Source organism: Oncorhynchus mykiss, chromosome 21, assembly GCF_013265735.2.
Source record: "Oncorhynchus mykiss isolate Arlee chromosome 21, USDA_OmykA_1.1, whole genome shotgun sequence".
NCBI classification, from domain to species: domain Eukaryota; kingdom Metazoa; phylum Chordata; class Actinopteri; order Salmoniformes; family Salmonidae; genus Oncorhynchus; species Oncorhynchus mykiss.
Genome location: NC_048585.1, coordinates 46,990,292 through 47,014,716, shown reverse-complemented (window position 1 = coordinate 47,014,716; position 24,425 = coordinate 46,990,292). Strand labels below are relative to the sequence as shown.

The following is a 24,425-nucleotide window of genomic DNA, read 5'->3' as shown; positions in this document are numbered from 1 at the left end:
CGCGCAGTGCCTGGATACAGTCGTTAGCCATGGTGCGCGTGTGGATATCACAAACCAGATGTTATTAAGACTACAAACCGTTATAAACGGTCCATTTTTTTGTGAGATTGACTTGTAATTTCAATAGCTATAATCTGCGTTTATGATTGTAATTCAACTTTGGGTTGCAGGTAGCCTATAGGCCTACGTCTTATATCAGATAGTCTACAGTAGCCTAGGCAAGATGTAAACGGAACCATTTAGCAGCTTGCTTTTAGTTCAAATCAACAGTCTCATTTATTCAACATGAATAGCTTGGCGATTTTCTATGGTAATTGCTTGTGTTTCCCAATAGCCTGCTGGAATAGGCTACTAAAGATGGGGTTGTACTTTCAATCACTGAATTAAATATTAATATGTATGTGAAGTGAATATGCTTGTCAACAGCAGCCAGTGTTTTTATTTTATTTTTTACATGTAGCTCAATCTGACTGATTTATGTCAATTTAATGCGTTACGAGAACTGATCGGCAATTGCGAAAAACTTCCAATTTATTTAACTGAATATGGCCATTTAATAATAGCATAATAACACAAGGCTACTACAACAGCAATACACTGAAGTTATAGGCCACTCCAGGTAGACTGCATAAGTGGCAGATTGATTTGCAATGACTCCAGTGATATAGTAATGTCAACATATTTCTTGTATAAAACTGTACAGTAGCCTACAATGGCATATACATGGATAGGCTACTTGATGGCCAACAAATGTTAATAAATGTAAATGTTATTCTCCACATTTAATGTCAGTTTCATTGAGCACTTTTCCCCATAACAGAAGCAGGTGAGGGAGTTCCATAACTGACATTTCAAATTCCCTCTCATGCATTTCAGGTCGCAATTGTAAATGAGAACTTGTTCTCAACCTGCCTACCTGGTTAAATAAAGGTGAAATCAAAAAGAATAATGACAAGTTAAATAGACTACCTGCAACCGGTAAAACGTTGTCACTACGAGAACGTGCTGCTCTGTCTCCTCTCACTCACGTGACTCAGCCAATAGTGGACTAGACTGCGGTGCTCTCTCAACACACACACCCACCCCTCCGGCCTCACTCACTCACTCACTCACTCACTCACTCACTCACTCACTCACTCACTCACTCACTCACTCACTCACTCACTCACTCACTCAGCAACAGCCTGCCTCATTGCCTGATAGTCAGCAGCAGCAAGTCACAGTGAAATAGAAACGTTTTTTGTTTATGCCATGGCGGCCACAGAGCAACTTAGAAGTAGCCCAAAAACCTGCGACCAATACATTGTCACCCACGACATTGTTTTCAAAGTAGCCTAATTTTGCTGGAAAATCACAGATATGGCAACCCTGAGTGCAGGAACTTGAAAGGCAGGTAGAGAGGGATCATGCAAATCATGTATACCACCTGTCTCCTGTCATAATAAAAGAAAGTGTTGCCACGTACACCGGATATGTCAACCTGGACTTTGGGGTAGACGTGAGGTAGCGGGTTCGTGATGGGCACGGAGTGACCCAGGTGTCCAGCCGCGTCTCTGTCAGCCGTGACAGGTAGAGAGGTGGCTCAGTTAGGCTGTCATCGCTCCCCCTGGCCTCTCCCGCGGTGCCGAGCTGCCGGCTGCCTGTTGGTGGCAACGTTGGGATTTCGTGGGAGCCGCAGACTGTAATCAGTCATTATGTCAGCAGCGCCCCCAGGAGCCCCGCTCCGGCTCATTCAGCCAAATAATAAGCAGCCGATAACTGTGATGGCGTGCAGGCAGGGGCCCCGCAGGGTGAGGAGCTGGAAAAGGGGGCCTTTTCCACTCGCCCTTGTACACAGAGCTATCACCTTCAGTCAAGGGCTGGAGCAGGCTTTCATAGACCCCCAGCAGCCTCTCTTCTCACGGTCAGAGGGCCACACGCTCTTCTGGCTGGGGCTAGCATGGAACGTGTGTCTGTGTGGCTTGCTCTGTCTCTGTCTGTCTGTTTACGTCTCCAGGTTTTCTGATTAATTAAATATTTCTTTACAGATCTGTAGGAATGATGTTGAGGTGTTATGGATCAGGAGGATTAAACCACAATAAACAACCCCTACTTTAGGTTGACACAGTGGTGTAGAAGCCTACATTTCCTGGTATTCCCTACATTGGATAAACCTGATGATGGTTTCACCTGAAAATATGATCTGCCTTTCAAAGTTGTAACAGACTCTATTTGTTCACCAAATATTTAAGCGTTTGCCCAAAAAAATGCAATATTAAATCTGCGTATCAAGTGGTAGCTTTCCGCTATCATTCTTAAACCAGACGATGGCTTCGTTCCAAATGGCACCGTATTCCCTATATAGTACTATTGACTAGTGCTCACCCGCAAGGTCCAAGGATGGCCATGGGGCTGAGGGAAAATTGTGCAGTTTTATAAAGATAATTTCCTGTTTTATTTATAAATATATATATATTTTTTTTACCATGTCTTATGATGTGTTCATATGCTATCTGGGGAGCCTGACCTCCGGGGGGGATCCCACCATCCCCCCCTCAAAATCCTGTGCTCCCCCCGAGTTTTGGGGGTGTGTGGTACGCCAGTGGCTGACTGTTGAAACGTGTATTGAATAAGATCCCCCCCACTGCCCTCCCCTAGATTTTTGTCATTCCATAACGAGGTCCACAGTCTCCCATTGTCCCTCTAGCATTCCTCTGCTCAGTAGTATTGACTGGTTCTGCTGGGTGACTGGTGCCATATTACATCCGTTTATCATCTGTACGACAGAGCGCTCTGAACGTCCCGTCCTCTTCACCAGACGTTTGACAGCCACATCCGTTCAACAAGGCTCACTCCATCTGCCTTGTCCATAACTAGTGGCTATGCACAGCCTACATATAGACACATCACATCCTACACATCACATCCATAGTACAGAGCAAGATCTCAGCAGGATTTCTTCCCGCTGTAACAATGGATGGAGGGAAATTTGTACAACGATTGTTAGATTTGTATTTAGCTTTTATCACTTTTATTTAGGTGCTATGTGTTGGAGGTGGTTCGGTGAACCATGTTTAATTAAGTGACGAGTAACCTTGGCTGAGACCTGAAGACTTGAGCTGATACCTTTACCTTAACCGGCGAACAGCCATCTGCTCGCACTGTGGTAATTCGTTAACTTGCAACTGATGTCACAGGCATGCAGTCAGATCTGGGCTGCCTAGTTATTCACAGGCCATGGTCTCATAAATTACCACAATGGGGGGGGGGGGGGAGGGAGGGAATACCAATTCAGTCAAGATTAACTGTTAACTTTCAGTGCTGTACATGCCAAATGGATGGCTACATATCAGCTCATATCTAGACCGATGAAAGAATTTATGAGCATGCTTATCATACTGGAGCAATGTGAGACTACAGTAGGTAGCTAGACTATGAGCTCAGGTTTGATCCTTCACAGTTAAACTCCCACCCTTAATGATTAATAGGCACTCGCAGTCATGATATTGTTGCAGCAGTCTTTGTCTAAAATGGCACCCTATTCGCTATGTAGTACTTTTGACCAGAGGACATTGAGGGGATACGGAGCCATTTGGATAGAGCACAGTTTAAGTTGCTCTTAATCTGCCAGGGTCCTGTGGCTTTAACTTTAATGTGATATCAACCAGGATATTTCTGTGCCATTCCTGTGGCTTTAACTTTAATGTGATATCAACCGGGATATTTCCGTGCCATTCCTGTGGCTTTAACTTTAATGTGATATCAACTGGGATATTTCTGTGCCATTCCTGTGGCTACAACTCCCCCCAATGAACAGAATTGATTGAGATGAGAATCATAACTTTTGCCCGGCACAAAGCAATCTATCTAATTCGGGGAGGCACATTGCAACTAGTTTTTTTGCAGTAAGACATTTAAGCACCTCACTGTGGTGAATCTTTTTGTTGTTGTTGTTGTATAGTTTGTGGTGGCGGTGCGGCTGGCGAGACCAAATGTCCACTTACTGGCTCCGCCGTCAGAGATGAGTCGATGTGAAAGGTTACGGTCTCTAATCTTGTTTATGTTTTTGGTGGTGGTAAGCCCTCGGAAAGCCAGCTTTGTGTCAAACACAGCTGGGTAGCCTCGTATAATTGCAACTGGGCAGAAATAATTGGAGCAGCAGCTTAAATGCAACCACTACACCCAGGTCACTAACTGATTTCTATCTGCACTGCTTTCAGAACAAATGTGTCACATGATAAATTGTCATATTCTGCCAACTTTAATGGGGGAAAAAAATGGGAATATGGCAGTGCACATGTGCCAGTTGATGCGCTGCGATCAAGATAAACTGATGTGACGTTGGCTCACGGTACATAAACTAATAATGTAAGTCTGGCGCTCAAACTGAAATGTGGCATTTGAAATGCTGAAGGGGTCTAAATGGTGAGATGGCGAGCAAATTCTGTTGTATTAGTTACAAAAGCACTCTGCCAATTTATCAACCTGACATTTAATTTATAATAGTAACAGTGAGATTGGTGCATTTAACTAATTACAAAAGCATCCGGTCTTTCCATGACTGCCTAGCACAATCTGAAACTAGGCTTGAATTGATACTCATATTTAAAACAACTTTGTCCTCTCACCTGATGCTCTTGTCATCCCCCACTCAATATAGAATCCCTTGACACGTGAACCGAGTATTCGGACCAATACATGCCTCAATACAACAGGCAGCCGCTTTCTCCTTCCCTAATAGGCCAAAACCTCCATCGGAAGAGTTGGCCACCTTTCTCCACCCACTGCTTGGCTTCAGATTGGCTCCTCGTGACCCTATAAAATTCATCATTAGCTACAAACGTACAGCCCCTCCGTCCAATGAATCCTCCATGCTGAAGTGGTCAATAACCTGGCCTTCCATCTAATCATTGGGAGTGTGGAATACGTGATGCCAATGCTCCTGCCCCGGAGAAGGCTTTTTTTCACCTCGTTCGACTGATGACTTTGACTGTCTTGGTTGTGGGGGAAATGTGGATTGGAAAGATGGTCAAGAGTAGTTTTAATTGTACTGACACTAAAGGATGAAATTGAACAGGAAAGAAGTGCTTTTGGTGCATCGATCTTGCTCTGGACTCTGCCGAGGCAAAGGGAGAGGGGGAGGGGGAGGGAGAGAGAGAATTGTAACCTTCTCTCTGGCTGAATGCAAATTGAGCATCCGAATCGCACTTTAATTTTTAATAAAAGGGAAAAGCACACCAAATAAGAGAGCACCTCTCAGGCTCTCAACCATCATGTCCAATTAGAGACTGTCTCTGAGAGGAGCCTGGATGGAGAGTCAGCCTGGACTGTGGCCATACAACCACTTTATACACATTTTATGATGTTTGGATCTGTTTTGACAGATGACAAAGGTTGCCAACCCCAGGTCCCGTAACGTTGTCTCTCGTATGACAAAGGTGACCAACCCTGGTCTTGAGGGGGCTGCAGTGTCCTGCTGGTTTTTCCTTCAAGGCTCTCTGCCCATCTGATTAACTGAAGCCATTATTTTAGCAGTGTCACCCCACCTGGGTGTCAAGAGATTGACTGGGTCCTTAATTGCTTTCAAGGCCTCCTGAGTAGGATTGCGGCTCCAACTCTATTGTGCAGGAGTTAAGTCTCCCCAAATAAAATGGCTGGATTTCTTTGAACACAGATAACAGCGCTCGGCTTTCGTTTGCTTCCGTATGAACAGTACTTTCCCCGCTAGAACGTCACCCCGGCCATGAGATCTGAAGTCGCACACCAACAGATGCAGAGAGTCCTCATGCATAAGAAACCCCTCTCCGACAGCCATCTGTCTCCCTCTGTCAGTTACCATGCGCCGTCAGTTTGTTTTTGTTAGCGCCGTGTACAATTTTAATGACATGCAAAACGCGGCATCCAATCTCATGGTCCTCACACCTCGTTCTGAAAAATCTCATTCCTCGACCTATCTTTGACCTGAGTAACAGGAGCCAGAACAATCTCTACTGAGAGATCCGTAACTCTTGAGTAGGTCTGCCGCTGCTTAACTGTGCTATACTGTTACCCCACAAGACTGCTGGGTTGAATTCTGTTGCTGGGCTAAATTAAAAAGTTGAACCTCATTTGACCTTAAGCAAGAAACCCTAACAACAACAACAACAACAACCACCATCACCACCATCATAATGGATCAGTCTTACCTCTCCATGGTCTGACATTAAATTGAGGGGCTATTCTGTTGGCTGTGGAAGTGAGGAGGATTTGAAAAGGAAAGTGCACATTGACGTGAGTAAATTAGACAGACACTCATAAGCAATGTATAGACTTAGACAATTGTTGTCTGTTGTTTTGCTTGCAATCTGCTCAATTTGAAAAGTGGCCAATAGCGAGTGCTCGCAATCTGCTTCAAAGAATTCCAGTGACATTAGTATGCAGCCCCATGTTCCTCAGTCAAGCATAGAACCGCTACCCACAACACACTGCCTGCCATTATGATTGCTTCGGCCCTTTTTTTCAGCCTGAAATGACTGAATTCTTTATTTTTGTGACGGAATATCCCAGTTCATAGAAAATAAACTGCCCAAGTTTATCTGGAAAGCTATTGACGACTGGAATCATGACTCTGCTTGAGCAATTCATCACAATGTCACCCTCGGCAACGCTCAGAGAAGGCGATATATCTGAGGACTTCTCATTTCGAAGATGCCAAACACTCTTTGGTTTTGTTGAGTTTTCATTTGAAACCCAAATGTTTACCACCAACACTGCTATTTACTCTCTCCTGCAAGCTTTAACGGTGTTCCTCCCAGGCTAAACATTAGCAAGGGGCATCTAGCTACCCGATGAGGACATGGCCCTTATCTCTCCCTGCCCCTAACAAGAATTGAACACGTTTACCGAGGCACAATGTCACTTTACAGCAGTCGACTGTCAGTTCTTATCGCGTCAGCCACCGGCAGAGAATAATGCAACAGGGCTTCACCAAAACAGAGATGCCTATCACTCCATCCCTATTTTTTTTTTTTTTTAATTATTATATTTTTTTTTCAGTCTACATGTTTAATGTAAACTTGGCAACACAAATGTGATTTGCTGGGTTGATAACCTGTGGATTTAGGGGTTACACATTCAGTGACCCCCCCCCCCGTAACCTTTATAGGTCTTATATGGAATTATTGGCTGTTGTAGCAAACTGTTACAGGACCCTTTTTCTGCACATACTGTCATCATGCCTTTTTTTAAGATGGATGGCTACAAGTGGTATAGGCCTTCTCATTAAATCGTGTGCTTAAGTCCTTTCACAATCTCGGTTGTTTCTCGCATCACACCCAATTGACTTTTTCCAGGCACCGTTCAGAATGCCTCTTTGGGCAGTCCGTTTTATTCATTGATTGCTATGGGAGATCGTCCACTTGTATTTTTAGAAAAGGATCGATAATATCTTATAACTATCATTATCAAGGAATTCATATTCCAGCATTTTATAAACAAAACAAGTGCGCACTTTCTTTCCCAATAGTTTGTGAGTAGAACCAACATGATAGTTAGTCAATCAGTCAGTCTTGAATGAATACATTGTTCACCCCCTGCTGAGCGTGGAATTCACATGGCCATGTTTTTGTGACTGTAATCCAGCCCTATTGAATCCCGGATTCAATTACTTTTTAAAAATGTTTTAATCAGAAGTTCATTCTATTGTGCTTCTCCCCATGTAAAGCCAGCCATAGATGTATGCCTGGGCTGAGGGATGGCTGTCCAATTTTACGCATGGATGGCTGCTCTGCCTGCGTTGTCTGTGTTTTAAAAGCCTCTGTCAGATGTACGTTTAGGATGTATTGCTGCACGGCCCGTGTGTAATTTTTCCAGACATTGACCATTTCTGTCAAAGCCCACAATCAGCTTGTGCAGTGCTATGATTTGCGACGTGTGTGTGTGTGTGCTCGCAGGCGTGCAGGTAGGCACAGGCTCATACTCTCTACTGAAATTATTTTCCTGTTTTCCCCTCGTCATTATTCATTTTGGAGCTACTCAGAATTGAACTACCTCAAAGGTCAAAGGGCATATCTTGTGTTTTTGCTAATGGGAAATTAATACCAAACTGGGAAATGGGGGAGTTGTCGGATCAATTACGTCTGATACCTTTTGTGTGTTTTTTTTGGGGGGGGGGGACTTTTACACACTATCTGCCTTGATATGAAAAGAAGTCGGTGATAAATCAAGAAGGTTATCCGTAGAAGTTAGGTGACTTGTTGTGTTATACTGTGTCGTATTAGGAAGTAGTTCATATGCCACTAACTAATGAAAGACAAAATAGCACTGATCATGGGTGGAGGAGAGACTTCCAATCAACTCCAATATGTAGTTCAGTGTCTTTAACTCCTAATCCCTCTCTTCTTAATGTCCATTTTTCACCTGGACAGGCCAATTTAACAGTATCACAGTGGGACCTAAACACTTGTCCACAATGTGATATAAAAGAGCGACATGTTCTCTTGTGTTATGACGTGTAGATCAATACAAGGTCAGGCTGCCCATTTAAGATGTTGATTCAGGTTCAGTCGTGTCTGTTTGTATCCCAAATGGCACCACATTCCCCATATAGTGAGCTACGCACTACTTTTGACCAGGGCCCATAGGCTCTGGTCAAAAGTAGTGCACTATATAGGGAATATGGTGCCATTTGGGACACAATCTGCATGTAGTAGTACAGAAGGCGTTGACGTTGTTCATCACCTCGTGGAGAAATGGGCACCCTTTCTAACCTCCCTGTTACAGGGGTCCTGGGATATCTCGGCTGTCTTCCACAAAGCCTGAATGGGAGCATTGTGTGTGCCCGACCCCGCTCCTTACACATGGAATCAGGACACTAGACGGGCCTTGCCAGTAACTCGATCCCCAGTTTCAATCAGATGCAGGTTTGTTTTGGAACCCATTCCCAATGCCAAAACACAGTTTTTGTGTTGATGTGTGTTGCAGTGCTTTTGTGCACATGTTGAGTTTCATGTCTGCATATTATTCCTCCACGCCACCCACACAAGCAAAAAATAATATTACAAACAACTAAATGTCAATCGAAATGTTCAGAAATACGCCTTTTACATATTTCTTCAAGTAAGTTATTTAGATAATTTCCCTTTACAGTGGAATATTGTTATTTACGTTCAACAGTATTATACTCTAATAGTCTGCATTAATCTTGATCACGTCTCCTTGCCCGACAATATAACCCTGCACTGCAAACGTGATGCAAAGTGCCGTTATTATGTGAGGGAGGAGAAAAGCGAGACGTCTGATTGTACATGCACACGATGCTGTAGCCCTTTGAAGGACCTACAGTGTCAAGTCCCACTAACGTCACCCATACAATCTTCTCCTCTATTGACTTTTATGTTCCGCCGCAAGGTTGGTCATCCCATTGAGAGTATGTATGTATTCCAAAGAAAGAATAGCATCATTACCATAATGATATTCCATCTCAAAGATAAACACCCGTTCCCTTCCCCACACCTTGCCTCTCAAGCTTCGGTGAAGAGGGCAAAATTGTGGGGTTGACGCTAGTTCGCCTTGACACCCGCGGAGGCGGCCATCTTTGAAAGGTGTCTTCGACAAGGTGTTTTGCATGTTTACTGTAAATTGTGGGGTTGACGCTAATTCGCCTTGACACGCACAAAGGTGGCCACTTTGAGTAGTATCTACTACAACAAGGGGTTTTACACATTGTGGGGTTGCCTCTGGTTTGCTTGACACGCACAAAGGTGGGCAGTTTTTGGAAATGTTTTCTGACTCACAAATTGTGGGGTTGACGCTTGTGCACCTTTTGACGTATACATTTTCAAAAATATATCTTTAGCAAGAAGCCGTTTTACACACCAGATTTCCCACCCACCTACCTTCTCTCATTGTGTGAACATAGCAGGGGTATGAGGAAGCCTCCTCCGCTCCTCGACGCTTTCTCCAACATTCATATCATAGGACACACAGGGACAACCGTCTGCTTGCACACTCAATACACACAGAGACAAACACGTCAGTAACACACATCTCGCATAGTTCAAGGTTCTGCCATTCACTAATAAGGCCATTAAGGACGCAAGCATGTGGGAGACTGCAGCAGAGGATCTAAAAAGGCTGGAGGTGTTATTTGAACGTACGCCCGTCTCCACCTCCACTCAATGTCATGCAGATGGAGAGAGTTAGGGAGAGGACGGAGACAGAAGACTCAGCAGAAGACGCAGGGGGAGATTTCGAGAGGTTGACATTGGAGAGGAAGGACGATAGGAAGATGCAGAGGGAGGATGGCGGAGAAGGATTGATAGGGATGGAGAGAGGGGGGGGGGGGGGGAGAACGATAAGATTATGCAGAAGAAGGGAGCGAGATGGAGTGAGTGAGGAGCAGAGAAAGTGAAAACACGGCTGCAGTAAGGGAGGCATAAAAATGCATTCTGTCTGCACGTTCTCTGGTCTGGGTTGCCAACAACCGCAGTCAATTGTTATCAGTTACCCTGCATTTAATTTGACCCTTGGATCCAGATGTTGCCTATGCATAGTGTGTGTCTGTCCTGCTTCCCCATTTACGCCTAACGATAGCCTCTGCTAACACCCCTAGACTGACTCAGCACATAATGTTTGACCTGCTGAGAATTACTGGAATAATATTTGACATGTGTTATCTACCTGTAAGTTAAAACAAAGCTCTCATTTTACTTGAATAATCAAACGTGTTATCAAATTTGTTTGTTCACATACACACACATTCATGGAGGTCTAGGCCCACCTCTTGTTTTCAGGAATTGCATGCCTGTCGTTATATAGGCTACAATGAGAAATGCAACTCAGTTTGCAGACTCGTTTTTGGAAACTATGAAGTTTGTATGAATAAATGGCAAGTTTTATTAGATTTGATGGACAAAACTACCACGGCGTCTCGACTCCATAGTATGGATACACAATGTCAATTGAGCACTTTGTGTGATATCCACTCTCTCCAAGCTGGTCCTGTTCATAACCAGGACACTTCAATCACAAGGCATTTTCTCTACATTAACCTTGTCCATATAGCCTCTGGCTGTGTTCTGGCCTGTAACAACCCATGAGTTGAGAGACTAGGATCAGCCGTTACCGCGTTTTGTCGCTAATGTGTCGCTTGTAACGCCACACTAGTAACGTGTATGTTTGTTTGTGTGTGTGTGTGTGTGTGTGTGTGTCGGACGGGCGACAGTGGCTTAGTGAGCCCTGTCCTGTGACTTCCCGTCCTCTCTCTCGCTCTCAGCACATTCTCCACTCAGCTGACAAAGTAAGCCGCTCTTTGATGAGCTCCGGGGACCACGACTGCCTCGCCTTTTGTGTACGACACAGGCCGTCACCCTGCATTAGTCAGCCATTAGTCAATTGTTAGCAGTGGTGGAAAAAGTACTCCGTTGTCATATTTGAGTAAAGATCTTAGAAAATGACTGGAGTACAAGTCTCCCAGTACAATCCTACTTGAGAAACAGTCTAAAAGTATTTGGTTTTAAATATACTGAAGTATCAAAAGTAAAAGGTGTAGAAAACCATTTCAAATTCCTTATTAAGGAAACCAGATGGCACCATTTTCTAGTTTGTATTTTAACTATAGCCAGGGTTACGCTCCGAAATAATTTACACACAAAGCTTGTGTTTAGTGAGTCCACAAGATCAGAGGCAGTAGAGATGACCTAAGCGTTCAAAATGTAACGAGTACTTTTGGGAAAATGTATAGAGTAAAACTATTTAAGTAAAAATACTTGAAAGTACTATTTATGTACTTTACACCACAGGTTGTTGGTCATTAGTCATGCGTTAGCCATTAGCCACTAGTCAGTCATTAGTCTGTAAACGTGTGCTTTTTCAAGTTTTTATTTTTAGCAGAAGGTATATGGGCCTGTTAGGAGTGTTGATGTGATAACCCTTCGATTAGGCTATGTGTCCCTAGTGCTGTAAAACCTAGATTGAAGCAGCTATAGTTGGCTGTATGAATGGACTGTAAACTCTGGATAGTCCGCTAAAAGCTAGATAAAAGCACTTACAGCAGAATATATGAATTGTTTCGGTATAGTGCACTAAATGCCTGTGAGTGGACTTGGGTTTCGCAGCACACAGTATAGACTAACCTTTTATGTGTGTCGCATTGTGAAGACTTTAAGGTCCACTATCTCGGGTTGTACAATAGCTGTTTCCTTGGATGCAATCATGGTATGAATCAAACCTGAGGCCACACTCAATGCCTGTTCAAATGATACAAATGCACTGAAACTGATACGACAACAAATGGTAGACTTTTTTGAAAGAAAGTGACGTTTCAGTTAATGAGGTTTCTTTGGTTGATGTTGATTTGAACCTTGATGAACCTAGATGGAAAGCGGCTTTTAAGTTTCTCCTTAGTTTGGTATTCTCAACTAAAATGTTGCTTTCCGGATAGGTTACTCTTTAGTCAGCACGACAATGATATAAATGTGTATACTCCTGTGAAGACTCCCCACAGTAATACAACAGTGTCTCAGACACCTGGAAGTGCCTCATGAAAGGCACATTTGTCTCTGTTTCACAACCCTTTGAAGAGGTTTTAGAAGCTCCTATCCCTGGTCGCCACCACCACTTCTGCCCCGATGAAAGTAGTGGAAGAAATCCAATATCTGGCTGTGAAAACACCTCAATGTGTAGCTCAGACAGAGAAGGATAAGAAAACGAGAGGGTAAAGTGTTCTTACGAAGAACAAAACAGAAACATTGGTATAAAGATCCATTTAAATCTGCATTTGGAGCGTCAATATCACTTGTGTGCTGGAGGTTATTTCCATGATTTGTACACAGTTGTTCTCCATGACCACTAAGCGTGCAAGTTAAACCATTTTCAATTGAGATGTTCACTCCAATGTGAACATAATGCTTTGTAAATTCGGCTAGTTTCCACTGTGCAAAACTCTTGCTTGGGGGGATTGGTGCAATATGGCTGGTGCAAAAGGTTCTTTAAACCCCAATGGACCTTCAAATAACTGACAGATGCTATGTCTGTCTGACCACCAGCCTGGTTCTCCAGATATTGACATATGGTGTCTGCCAATCTAACAACAACCTCCGATTTGGATTGGACTTAATGAATAATGTACGCGATGAAGCACACTCGTTACTGGTGAGGAAATAACATTGGGCCAGACGATGTGTAGACTGTTTAGACCAGCGGTTCCCAAACTAGGGTTCGCAACCTCATGTGGGGTCGCAACCGGAGATTTTAATTATTATTTTTTTTTAATTATAAAGATACGTATTTTATATATATATTGTCTTTATCTCAAAATCATTGTAATGTGGTTAACCTTAAACGTCTAAATGAAAATGATTCAAAACCACTGGGAATTTGGAACTGGGAACTCAAATCTCCAACTTCCGATTTCAGTATGTTCAAGACAACTGGGAACTCTGGGGGGGATGACCTTTCAGAAATCATTTTGAAAGGTCATCCAACTCTGCATTCCAACTCTGGAACTCAGGCCTCTCTTGTATTTTTCCGAGTTCCCAGTTGTCTTGAAAGCACCGTAAAACCAAATATCGATCCAAGTTGGATGTGACCACAGAGAAATGTGCACAGTTGACCATGCCCCCTGACTTTGAGAAGCGCCGATGCGACATGCATCAAACACACCCATCTCATTAGTGGTGGTGAGAAGATACATTGTCAGACTAATTTGCAGTTGGCTGTCATTGACTGTCATAGCCCCACATTTAAAAGTATGTGATGATGAACGAAGACAATCAGAATACTGTTAAAAATGTTTTGCAATTGATCGCCATAGCCCCAAATAAAGTTAGCATTGGCTGTTAATTACATCGTTTTTTTTTTTCACATGGTTGGGGTCTTGAGAATTTTCAGATGTCAAAATGGGGACGAAAGGTTTTGGAAACCCTGGTCTAGACGGTAATGTGTAGTACAGGGTGTCCGTGTTATCGGTACAACATTTTGATATTAAAATGAAGCAAATCAAACGGAAGTGTGATTTTTAGTGAGTGTTGTTGCTATGAACTTTTCAGAATGGTTCATTTTTAAAACTGATACTGTGACCAGCTGTTGACATGTTACATTGATTGGTCTGAGCTGGTATTTTATATACATTCTCAAAGCTATAGCATGAGTAATATACCAGGTCAAGGCAAGGCATGAGAGAACTGCATTACTGCAATATCGTACTTCCATGAGGTTGTAGTATTGCTTTGATGATGTAGGCTAGGATACAATCTTGTATATATTTGGTCAGATAAGACCACACAATCAGTCTACACTTCTGTTCAAGCAAATTGGAGTGAAATTGCGTTTATCATTTGGTTAGTGCTTATTCAACCCCTCGTTTGATTTCGGATTTAACCCTTTGTATAATTTACTATTCCGATCCAGATGTGTGGACCTCAGCTGCCGTCTGCATTCATTTAGTGTTTGCGATGTGGATGACATTCCATCAAGATCATTTTTAAGGGAATGCATTTCACAGCTCCTTTTGCTGCCACAAACAATAGCATCATTCCAGGGAGAGGATGACAACGCATGTTTTGGCCCGTGCTGGTCTCACACACACACACAAAGAAACCATGGGAGTGTGTATTTTTAAATAAAAAAATCAAAAAAATCAATTACACACATTTCTGTAGAATTAATTATAGGGGAGTTGTCGTAAATCATATTAATTCAGCTGTAATTAAACTCAGCCTCTTCACCTCTGAAGCCTTTTCAAAAAGTGAAAAGAAAGCGAGTGCAGAGGGAAGGAAAGATCGAAAGAGAGAACGACGGGGGAAGAGAAATGGAACGAGCAAAACAAAGGGATGAAGAGGGAAAGCAAATGCGAGAGACTGATTGATACAAAGACAGAGAGAGAAAATGGAGCAAGGGGGTGAGGTGTGTGTGTGTGTGTGTGTGTGTGTGTGTGTGTGTGTGTGTGTGTATATGTATTCATTCAGCAAAAAAAGGTAAATGGTGGAAAGAAAAAGCAGTCATCAAAATGCTGATGTCGTATGGGGATATTTACTGCAGAGTGTTAATGCAGTTTAAATCAGGCTCTTTGTCCGGCGGCCATCAGAAGGGCCCTGTTGGGTCCTAATAAATCAGCCATTAAACGCTGATGTGACCTGAATAGCGCTTCATACATATATAATCAACACATCGCCAATACAGAGTGCACCCAGACCACTTGAAACATTTATGAGGATGCTGCTAAATAACTTCTAATGGGCAACTGAAGATGCACCAAGAGTTAATTAATATGCAGCTAAAATATACATGCAAATGATCATGTGTGTAATCATAAGTTGTAATGGTGCCATTTTCAAAATGATTCTAATCCATATCCCTATCATCGTCATGGATTCAATCGATTCATTGTGTTGTGAATATCGTTTATTTATTTTGCTCATCAGTCATTTTGGATTCTAACCGGTTTCTTTCTCTCTGTTCTAGGATGGGATATATGGTTCTAGACTCTGAGATGTGATGTACTGGATTTGTAAGGAGCTTTGACGAGAGAAGAATCACTCCCAGGTATGTGACAAGTCAATCCACTTCCTCGTCAGATCAAACCGTTGCGATTATCATAAGACAATTCTCTTCACTGTTTTCTCAAATTCAATCCCAAAAAACAGATAGTCATGAACGCTTGATTCAAAAAAAACTTTTTTTTAAAAATTGGCTTGCTATCAAGTTACCCTCTTCAAGTGATTCAACCGACCTTGCAGAAATTCCAAATAGTTTCCTTTGAAAGCATGAATATGCATAAATACACATGCAGTCTCCTACACAGTATTTTGATGACGAGCATTCATCGGGTCCAATTTCACTTGTTTCCTTGTGTGCGATTTGATGAGTTGATGGTTATGGAAATGATCTATGATAGGTGCTCATTAACATATGCAAAACTACGGGACAGCCCCGGTAAGCAATGCCCCCTTGGCAATGGGAGAGTTTTCTGGTTGATAACCACGCACATCCAACAAGCATGTTTGGATTGCGCTTCCTGATGCAAATTATGTTTTCGGCGTAATCATGCAAAAGTGCAGCTGGCTTCCATTTTGCTGTGCATCGAGTCTCTACCCGCCCCACGCCAACCCCCCCAAAAACCTCTCCACCCATACCTTATGCTTGTCTTCCCCCCCTCCCCCCATTACTGCAGGCTGTGCGTTTTTCAGTAAACGCCACCCCCCCTCCTTGTTTACGTTTGCTTCTCGTTCCTCTGGCCCCCCCTGGGTTGTTTCTTCTCTTTGCCACTCTAAGCGATTGAGGCGAAGATATCGCCGGCTCATCTGAAAAAAATGATTATCCAGGTCACCTGACATATCATCCGTTGTTGATGAAGTGACTTAATCGTAAGCCGTGGGATACGGTGGGCGGAAATATGTTCTCAACAGCGGTTTATAAATTCAGCAAGAGGTGGCATTTCACCTTTTTTGAATAACTCCACACGGAATCGCACCAGGAGGTTTTGCAAGTTACAGTACATGGCACCCCGGAATGGCATTTCCTCCTCAGATAGGTTTTTCAGAAAACAGTGCAGGCGTTTATGCTAAGAGTAATCTGAGTGATAACCTGTTTTAATGTACAATAAATATGCATTAATGTCACAGCCAGTCCTTTCCTCTGCACAGTATGAAATGAAGCAAGGGCAGGAGTCAAATCTACTTGGCATATTAGTCGCGAGATGTCAATGAAGCTTTTGAGTAACATAGGAGAACAGTGGGGTGTTTTTAATGAGTTGCACCTCACAGCCTCAGTTCGTCGGGACTTGGACTCTACAAAGTGTCAAACATTCCACAGGGATGCTGGCCCATGTTGACGGCAATGCTTCCCACAGCTGTGTCAAGATGGCTGGATGTCCTTTGGGTGGTGGACCATTCTTGATACACACAGGAAACTGTTGAGCATGAAAAACCAAGCGGCGTTGCAGTTCTTGACACACTCAAACCTATGCGCCTGTCACCTACTACCGTACCCTGTTCAAAAGCACTTACATCTTTTCTCTTGTCCATGTCCCAATTCTCTCAAGGCTTAAAAATCATTCTTTAACCCGTCTCTTTCCCTTCATCTACACTGGTTTAACAAGTGACCTTAAGGGTTCATAGCTTTCACCTGGATTCACCTGGTCAGTCTGTCATGGAAAGAGCAGGTGTTCCTAATGTTTTGTACAATCGTTGTATGGAAGGGCTTATGTTTGGGTTGTATCTTAAAGCTAGCACATGTGTAATGGACGTTATCCTTGTACAGTGGGAATCTCAATTGTATTTCCTTGATTCCTTGCGTTCCTCCCCTCAGATATTTTCCTCCAATACCGTTTGAGGAGGAGACTAGGACAGAGGGCATGAGGAAACAATTAAATACAACTGAGATGCACCCATATATATATATATATATATATTTTTTTTTAAATCTCTGGGACTTCAACTCCCCTGCTCTCTTCTCAGATCTATTGTAATGGCAGGAGCCTGCTGCTACCATAAAGGAGTGTAGGAGTGTATCGCACAAATGAACTACTATATTAGTTTTGACAGGTGTCAAAGGAACTTATATCCTTGTATTACTACTTTCATTCCAAAACATCTTAACTCCCGACCTTCATTTGATGCACCTTATATTGCTTAATGTGCGGTCACTTTGATTTAAGTCCAATCTGGCGGAAGGAGACATGATCGCCTAGGAGAGTGAGGTAGATACCATGCCGCGGGAACATGGAGGGGAGCCTTTGACTAGTCACCTCATACACCTTTCCCAGCATGCTTTGCATACCCATCTAGGTTACCATAGTGACGACAGAGTAAGGTCTATTTGACCACAATGGGTTCTGATCACATGCACTCCGAGGTTTTGGTTTTGTTATCTTAAAGCAGTGCCATTTGTTTTGTTAGTTTGGCTCGACAGCCATGTTGTCTAGGTCTCACTGAATGAATTTGAATTCAACCTGAGGACTGTTTACTTTACAGGTCTTCTGGTGCTTTGGCTAACAAATTTACCAAACGCCACAAATGAGGAACATGTTGGTGTTCGACATAAATGTGTGAAAAGCCACAAGTCGTTTGATGCACTTTTGATATCTGTAGTGGTTAAATTTTTTGACATGTGGCACCACGACACTGAAATATATTTGCCCAGGCATGTTTACGGTCACCTCTGCCCCAGCAGGTGGAGAGGTCCTCGCAGGGTGTGATACGCCCCCCCATTGCTTGTTTCTGTGCAAAAATGTCACGACCCCATGATACAAATTAGAATTGTCTAAAATTATATGCATGTGCATATTTTTTGTAGAATTCGGCTTTTGTGAAAAATAATCAAAATACTATTAATTTAATAGAGGAATTTCTTAAACTAATAGAACGTGTATTCCTTGATTTAATTTTGTTAAAGACCTGACCCCTTTTTGTCTTTTTGTATGTATCACATTGCCTACATCCCAAATGGCATCCTATTCACTACATCGTGTACTTAGATATCCTTTGACCTGTCTCCTCCCCTTCATCTACACTGATTTTGAAGTGGATTTAATAAATGACATCAATAGGGGATCATAGCCTTCACCTGTATTCCCCTGGTCAGTCTATCATGGAAAGAGCAGGTGTTCCTAGTGTTTTTTTTGTATACTCAGCCTATATGGAATAGGGTTCCATTTCGGAACCACCCCATATCTTAATGTAGAGAATGTGTACATGCCTTGTCCTTGCTTGAATTCCTTTTGTTGTCCTTTCTTATGCTCTAGTTGTACCACACTGCATTCAACCTCTCCTTCACCCACATCTATCTCTCGCTCTTTCACCATCTTCCTTTTTTTTCCTGTCCACCCCCCCCCCCCCTCTCTCTCCCTCACTCTTTTTTTCTGTCTCTTTCTGAAACATCTCCCCCCGTCCCTCTCTCCCCCCGGTCATGCTTGCTCAGCTCTTAGCTTGGCTGTGTCTGAGTGTCTACCTATGTCCCCCCGGCCTGCATATGCATACCATGCTGTTTGCCTCGCTGCTGCTGCTGCTGCTGCTGAGACAAGGGAATCACAGCTCCTTTCCCTCACCAGCTTACATAACCAACTCATACAGCATGGATGGTTTGTGGCCCATCGGTGGCACGTTGTCAGGGGGGGGGGGGGGGGGGGGGGGGGGGGGGGGGGGGATTATCATCATAACGATGGAGCGTAATGTGGTGGGACCTCGGCTAATTCCACGGTATGGAGCAAATTGATTGAAACCAAGCCAATAATAACAATGTACACTACACGACCAGAAGTATGTGGAAAACTTCTCGTCGAACATCTCATTGCAAAATCTTGGACATTAATATGGAGTTGGTCATTCCTTTGCTATAACAACCTCCACTCTTCTGGGAAAGCTTTCCACTAGATGTTGGAACATCGCTGCAGGGACTTTCTTCCATTCAGCCACAAGCATTATTGAGTTTGGGCACTGATGTTGGACGATTAGACCTGGCTCGCAGTCGGCGTTCCAATCATCCCAAAGGTGTTCAATGGGGTTGAGGTCAGAGCTCTGTGTAGGCCAGTCAAGTTTTTCCACATCGATCTCGACAAACCATTTCTGTATGGACCTCGCTTTGTGCACGGAGCATTGTCATACTGAAACAGGAAAGGGCCTTCCACAAAATTGTCTAGAATGTCATTGTATGCTGTAGCATTAAGATTTCCCTTCACTGGAACTAAGTGGCTTAGCCCCAACCATGAAAAACAGCCGCATACCATTATTTATCCTCCACCAAACTTTACAGTTGGCACTATGCATTGGGGCAGGTGGCGTTCTGGCATCCGCCAAACCCAGATGAGTCCATGGGACTGCCAGATGGTGAAGCGTGATTCATCACTCCGGAGAATGCGTTTCCACTGCTACAGAGTCCAGTAGTGGCGAGCTTTACACCATTCCAGTCGATGCTTGTCATTGCACATGGTGATCTTAGGCTTGTGTGCGGCTGCTCAGCCATAGAAACCCATTTCATGAAGCTCCCGACGAACAGTTATTGTGCTGACATTGCTTCAAGAGGCAGTTTAGAACTCTGTAGTGAGTGTTGGCAGAATATTTTTACGCACTACGCACTTCAGCACTCGGCGGTCCCATTGTGTGAGCTTGTGTGGCCTACCACTTCGCGACTGAGCCGTTGTTGCTCCTAGACGTTTCCACTTCACAATAACAGCACTTGCAGTTGACCGGAGGAGCTCTAGCAAGGCAGACATTTTACAAACTGACTTGTTGAAAAGGTGGCATCCTACGACGGTGCATTCTACTGCCAGTGTTTTTGTCTATGGAGATTGCATGACTGTGATCGATTTTATACACTTGTCAGCAATGGGTGTGGCTTCAATAGCCAAATCCACTTTTTTAAGGGGTGTCTACATACATTTATATAGCGTATATCACCTGTTTGAAAGAAAATGCATGGGACTTTCATGGTTGAATCATGAAATGATTTTCTCTGAGACGAACTGGAATGGAGTCATCAGAGTGGAGATGACTGGGGGGTGTTCAAGAAGGGTTGACTACCCCCCTCTGTCACATGCTGCATCCTCAATCCCAGAGGACCGTGCAGTGCGCAGAAGGTTCCACTTGGCTTGATTGGTCGGCCCGGAAGCCGCACCCCCTGCCATGTTGCCTCCGACGCATGACGACGAGGGAGGGAGGGAACACATTGGCAAAGTGAAGTCGGATTAAGGCCAGGGGGGCTTGCGATGTACAAGTAAACTTGGGCAGGAAGTTTGTCTATCAATCTACAGAAACAGGGGATCCTGCCCTTTCTGGTAACTTACTATTATGGCGAAAGGGGATATGATATTGTGACTTACAGTAGGCCTATTTCTGGGGGCCTCTCCCTAATGCAGAGCCTAGATCATGTACTCTAATGTAAACTAACAGCTAGAATGTGTTGATGCAGATTAAAGGGAACCGCCAGTCATTCCGCAGGGCCTGTTGGATATCGTATGATATGACTGAGGATTCTCAACCAGCACCACCCTGTGGTTTATACTGTTTTCATATATGTGCATACCGACTACCATTGAGAAGCTACAAAAATGTAAGCAGATATTGAAGATGGCAGGCGGTATGAGTCGTTCTGGCTCGGACAGGGCTTCTTAATTACGGGGTATTGGAAACTCATACATCAGAGTATGTTGCAAAGATATACGGTTAGCTGGAAAGAGTCCCCTATAGTACCTCATTTTCCAGTGTAATTGATGGATTTCACCTATAGAGATTTAGACGACTCTTAGGAGATTTTGCGTTTCTCCTTTTTCGTGGTCACATGCCTTTCAATGCTCCTTCTAAAGCTTCGACTAGGTGCGAGAGCAGTCACTGAGCAGTTTCTGTTTGAAGTGTTTGAAGCCGGCTTACTGGGAGTGATGATCATTTGAGGACATTACGGGGAGGAGTGGAGCAGATTACAGTTGGGCTTTTTATAGAGGGATCACTTAATCTTGTCCTTTTTAGCTCACTCATTAGTTCCTTCTTCTCCCAAGGCGATGCTCACCAAATGCTCGCAAAACCCTCCTTCCTGTTGGATGGCAGACCGTTAAACTGTCAGTTAACCAAATGGGACTTCCTCTGCCGCCTCCTCACCGACCGCCACTTTGGCTCAAGGGGCTTTAGTGTGGTCGTAGTCAGTCTCGCTCTGGAAAGGTATGCAAAGGGCTGTATAGGAGTGAAAGAGTCAAGGCACACACCCTCCTATGTTGTCAGGCAGGTTGTAGCTGAGATCGTCATATTTTTTATTTTATTTTCGTCCCTTCCCTCAGGCTCACACCTGTGAAATTAGGTGTCCCTTTGTGCCCGTCTGGAAAAAATAAACAACTCAGTGACTATGAACTCAGGGTAGTGGCTGCATAACAACCAGCGCACACTCTGAGGTAATCAGAAGTTGACAAATGGGAAGGGCTGTGTTTTGAGGGGCAGGTTTCTCCAGGCTCCTCACTGTTCCAATTTGAGCATGGGGTACAATGGAAATAATCCCAGTATCAACATGGGGACATTAAAAATTCTTAACTGTGACATGTGGAAGCAGGTAAAACGCATGTGAGTGAAGAAAAAAAAATAGACCCCATCTAGAAAGCAAAGCGGCACCATCTTGTCAGTCATAGCCTAACCAAACCCTGCTCGCCAAATGGTTCAGGACCACTTTGAATAGGCCAAATATCGTACCTTTTCTGTGGTTTTCTGGAGACTAAGCCCCAGCCTGGCATATAGGGGGCCCTCTCAGGTCCGATGGAACGAGTCTGCCCTGTAACGGGTGGCTCTAAACCGCGGACAGACACAGAACTCCGCCACAATCTGTTTCAGCCAGTCCTGCGATTTATTTACCGCCGCGGCCCTCGCAATAAAGCCCCGAATTTATGGCATACTTTTTAATTAGAAATAATGTCTTGTAGAGTTTATGTGATGTACGGCTTAATCAATATATAGACTGTGGCAGGACCGGATGACGGACGACACTTGACAGCTCGCAGAGTATCCTAACTTAACACTTTGTGTTTCAGAGAAATATGTTGTTTGCAGGGTAAGGAAAGTATATTCTCTCTTTCTTTCTGTCCTTTTCTCCCTCTCCCTCTCCCTCTCTCCCTCGTCTCTCGATAATCCACCAACATTTTCGAACGGATCGTCATTTCCTCCAGATTGAATCAGGCTCCCTTGTCACTCTGTATTTACCCAAACAATTATTTTACCACGGCGAGCCCCACTTTGCTGGTTGTCACTGTTGCATATGTTTACATCGTAGGAAAGCTGGAGGTTGGTTTTAGTGAATATGAACTGACAGATCAAGAGAGAAATTAAACTCAAGTGGGTATTGTATGAATCTCTCCCTCTCTGTAAGCTCAGGAAGAGGGGGTAACTATAGGCCCATTCAATTGGAACTGTTTAGATTCAATGGCTTTTGGTTTTTAAGTTATTTTTCTTCTAATTTCACACAATACATATAGTTTGAATGTTTAAACACAAGAAAATAGGCAGTTGCTTTTAGAATGTGCTAGAAGTAGAATGCCACATGACCCACCCTAACCTAAAGCTATTTGGACAAAAGGGTAACCATACTTAATGTTTGTCCAAGCTAAATTCATTGCTAAGTCTACCAACATTGCATTAGTATGTTTAGATGACATATTATCATTACACTACATTAGTATGTTTAGATGACATATTATCATTACACTACATTAGTATGTTTAGATGACATATTGTCATTACACTACATTAGTATGTTTAGATGACATATTGTCATTACACTACATTAGTATGTTTAGATTACATATTATCATTACACTACATTAGTATGTTTAGATGACATATTATCATTACACTACATTAGTATGTTTAGATGACATATTATCATTACACTACATTAGTATGTTTAGATGACATATTATCATTACACTACATTAGTATGTTTAGATGACATATTATCATTACACTACATTAGTATGTTTAGATGACATTATCATTACACTACATTAGTATGTTTAGATGACATTATCATTACACTACATTAGTATGTTTAGATTACATATTGTCATTACACTACATTAGTATGTTTAGATTACATATTATCATTACACTACATTAGTATGTTTAGATGACATATTATCATTACACTACATTAGTATGTTTAGATGACATATTATCATTACACTACATTAGTATGTTTAGATTACATATTATCATTACACTACATTAGTATGTTTAGATGACATTATCATTACACTACATTAGTATGTTTAGATTACATATTGTCATTACACTACATTAGTATGTTTAGATTACATATTATCATTACACTACATTAGTATGTTTAGATTACATATTATCATTACACTACATTAGTATGTTTAGATGACATATTATCATTACACTACATTAGTATGTTTACATGACATATTATCATAACACTACATTAGTATTTTTTAGCTCTCTAACATTTACTTACTTAAATCTGCAGTACAACCCAACCAAATTCACTTAGAAATGTGTGTTGTAGACATGTCATTCTCATTGAAAGTAAATCTAAGAAGCGGTAAATCTGTTTTATGTGCTTGTGAGCTTTTATTTCTATGCTTCCCGTTCTTAAGTTTAGTTTCTGCGTATTTTACTTCTGGTTTTGTACACCGGCTTCAAACAGCTGAAAATGCAATATTTCTGGCAAATATATTTCACAGGGGTTTAGATGGTACAATGATTCTCTCTTTACACTATACTTGCTTGTTTTGTCATATAAACTGAAATTAAGCAACTATTAGAATTTTCGCAACCTGGAAATGGCTGAGCCATTTCTGCATTGTGCATCTTTAACATTTTACACACAGGATACAGGAATCACATGTACATGATTCATGTTCACATGCAGTCTCAAACAAGTAAATGACAGATTATATTGCCATGTTATGTTTTAGGGTACAAAGTTAATCTAAGCAAAAAACATGTCAAAGCTTCTGGACATAAATCTCAAGCTTT

At 42.7% G+C, this 24,425-nt stretch overlaps 1 protein-coding gene across 16 annotated transcripts in view; it reads left to right on the top strand.

Moving 5' to 3' along the window:
- Window positions 1-24,425, top strand: part of LOC110500600 (adhesion G protein-coupled receptor L3) — a 313,269-nt gene that overhangs the window by 15,839 nt on the left and 273,005 nt on the right. For all 16 annotated transcript variants that reach the window (XM_021578039.2, XM_021578040.2, XM_021578038.2 and 13 more), the window contains exon 2: window positions 15,421-15,501. The gene's annotated coding sequence lies outside the window, so the exon portion shown is untranslated. The remainder of the gene's footprint in view (window positions 1-15,420; window positions 15,502-24,425) is intronic.